This window comes from Bidens hawaiensis, unplaced genomic scaffold (genome assembly GCF_021521415.1).
Source record: "Bidens hawaiensis isolate Kalapana, Puna unplaced genomic scaffold, B.hawaiensis_p1.1 tig00052077_1, whole genome shotgun sequence".
Classification (NCBI taxonomy): Eukaryota; Viridiplantae; Streptophyta; class Magnoliopsida; order Asterales; family Asteraceae; genus Bidens; species Bidens hawaiensis.
Window position 1 is genome coordinate 51,400 of NW_027499333.1, and position 3,266 is coordinate 54,665.

The window sequence follows — 3,266 nt, forward strand, 5'->3', positions numbered from 1 at the left end:
CTTGACCCAAGACTAAAAGAGATCTTGATTGCGAGGACGATCGCTACTGTTGTTCCAATAATCCTATTATAAATCCATTCTTTATCTAATCATGAAAAGAACTCAAATACATACTTGAGTCATATGATCGGAAGAAAAGAAAATGTAAAGTAGATTAAATATAGATCCAAAATAATAGGAAACCAATAACTATTGAAAATTACCATATTTAAACCAAAAAACAAGGACCATCATATCCCTATGTTTTTTATTTAATCCAATGGTCTTAATCACTTCCTACACTTTCTAGGAAATGTTAACTTTTTATTATAACCTTGCTATATATATATATATATATATATATATATATATATATGTGTGTAGAGAAAATCAATTATTTAAAGAGAAGACACTCAAACATATTCTCCTTCCATTTAGCTAGTTCATGTCAAGACATACTTTCAGTTTGCATGCAGATATTTTTTACTAAACTTCTCCGAAAAGCCCAAATTTATTTTTGTAGTAAGTTGGATATAATTAACATTTATGCTTTAACTTGAGGAGTGTTAGTTTATATTAATTATGGAGCAGTTATTTAGTTTAGTTCCAAGCATATGCCCACATAACTTGTATATAAGTATATATAGAGTGCCGCCTCCCTTTCATAATAATCAATTTATTTATTTTCACTTTTGTAACAAAAACAACATTATAAGGGGAAGGGGGAAAGGTAATGTGTAGATAATGGTCGTCTTAACATGCATGGTTAAAGTTCAGAGATAAAAATATTACAAAGAAGATGTTCATTCCAATTCCAAATTATAAATTCATTACAACAAACTGATTGCCCATATCACGCCAGCCTTATTCACATAACTTAAACTTCATCGATCATTTGATATTGGACTTTGATCCACTGAGGTAGCTCCGGATTGCATTCTAGAATCTTCATTTCTTGTTCATCCAAATTCACCCATGCTTCAATTCCACCACCAGAGTTTGTATCCATTAAGTTCACAACATTCATAAACATTGGGACCCCCTCACCTATGAAACCAGATACCCACGTAGGCTTCCCCCAACCAAAATCAATGTCATAGAAACCCATGTTACACCAACTTGTAAAATTGTAGTTGTCTACTGGCCCTATTGAGGAAATTTCTCCCATTTGTTGAAGGGACTTCTGCATTGCAACATAACCTTCATCACCTTGTGCTTTGTTTACAAACTCATCATCAATTTTTGCGAAACTTTCATGCACCTTATTCGCCAAATCATGAAATGTGCTTTCGTGACTAGCTTCGTACACTGCATTTGAGAGCCAAATCATGTTACAAATCATGTTTTTTGATGACTTTACAGCAAGTTTGCTACGAAGATTCACAAAGTGGGTTAACCGAGAAGATTTCTTGAATCCACATGCTTCTTTAGAGGCTGCAATTGCACACTTCCATATCAAAGCAGATACCACCTTAACTCGTGTTGGTTGTTGCACTCCATTTCTACTTGCCTCCATTTTTAATGCGGCAATGGCATTCGCATGAAATAGTAATCTTTTGGTGCTACATTTCCCATCCTTTAACATTGATTGAGATATAACCATGGATACGTCTCTAAGCCAAAAGCTATTCGCAGAGAAAATCGATGGAGCATTAAAATTTGGATAATGACTTCTTGATCAGTTCCGCAAGCCATGTTAGCCCATCCTTTCAGAAAAGTGTAGAGTGCAGCCCCATCAAGGATCTTGTGTGAAACACACAACCCGACAGCGATTCCACAACACTTGAAGATGTTCACTTGAACATTTGTCACACGAGCACCCGCACTAGATTCATCATAACTAGGTTCAAATGGCAAGAACCTGTTGATCAATCCATGGTGAGGATTGCGCAAAAAGCCATCAAGACGACCATGAACCAAAGCTAAGACATAGTTGGCACCAAAATCGTTACAATCAATCGAAAGATTGTTCTTATTCATTTTAATTGTTCCGGCAAGTGGATAAAACTGAGTCAAGGTTTCAGATAAGGATTTTTTTAGAACCACTGACCTTTGTAGGGCTTGGAAGATATTATCGCCATTTTGGTTAGGATAGTACAGGATGATTGGCACATAAGGGGTGACAATAAGTTGATCTAGGATCGAAAGATTGAATGTTTTCAAATGGTTTGGTGTTGGGGATGATGGTTTAATGCTCTCTTTTGGAATAATTTCAAAGGGGGTTGCGGCGCAACTTGTTGCCCGTTTGTCTGCCACTTTATTGTAATCGTTTTAGAGTAAATTTTTAATTAAGTCTGGAAAAGGTGGTAATTGCAATATTAGATATGCCTGTAAATGCCCTTTTATAGTACGATCTGTAATCAACACTTAATGTATATTTTCTATTTGGTAACATGCGATCTGATTTCAATGGATTTAGTTATATTTAACCATCATAATTCTTATCACTTGTCAATAATAGAGGCTGGCCGGGTCTATATGAACTTGATTTAGAACATTATTTAATGTTATAAAACTAGAATAACTATAATAGAACACTTTTAACATTAACTAGTGGGTTATAATACACAAGTAAATAAACGCACTTCAGCGTCGGATCAATTTTAATGGGTGTTTGAGTTTCCTTATTTTAGCTCCTTATAACTTATAACTTATGATTTATAAGTTATAGGTGTTTGGAAAAGTTAGTTCTTGTGAGTGTATAAGGTGTAACTTACAACTTTGTAACTTATACCCAGGGCCGGCTCAATGTTTTCGGAGGACTAAAGCCAGATTTAAAATTGAGGCCTTCTTCTATTTAAGGTGTAAGCAATTAAGCAAATGCAAATTGTTCTAACTTCTAATTTACATAAAAGAACTCATACGTCACCTCTCAAACTCTCTAGAGTTGCATTTTAAAGCATGACTAAAATTATAATAAACCTTAGCGATTAGCATCAGTAGTCCTTTCACACAAAATCACACAGAAGATTAGCCATTGGAGTAATCAATGGTCCTTTGGGACATTTGTCATATGGTTCCTTTATATATTATTGTATTTGTAAAGAAAATTCTAAAACCTAGAAAAACTTCAACGAGAAAATCATTAAGCTTTTGAAATAGAAAAAATAACACACAAAAAACCTTACAAAAACCTATAACACCTTTTCAAATCAACCGATCTTTAATCGACACACAAAAATCTTAATCTATACAAATATTACACACACACAAAATTAAAAATAAGAAAGAAAGCAAACAATCGTCCAATTGTGTGTATATTCATGAAAAACCTTAAATTGGGTCTA

At 34.0% G+C, this 3,266-nt stretch overlaps 1 pseudogene; it reads right to left on the bottom strand.

Annotated features, from left to right (window-relative positions):
* Nucleotides 1-856: 856 nt before the first annotated feature.
* LOC143599369 (epi-neemfruitin B 7-O-acetyltransferse L7AT pseudogene) lies at nucleotides 857-2,957 on the bottom strand (annotated as a pseudogene).
* Nucleotides 2,958-3,266: the final 309 nt, after the last annotated feature.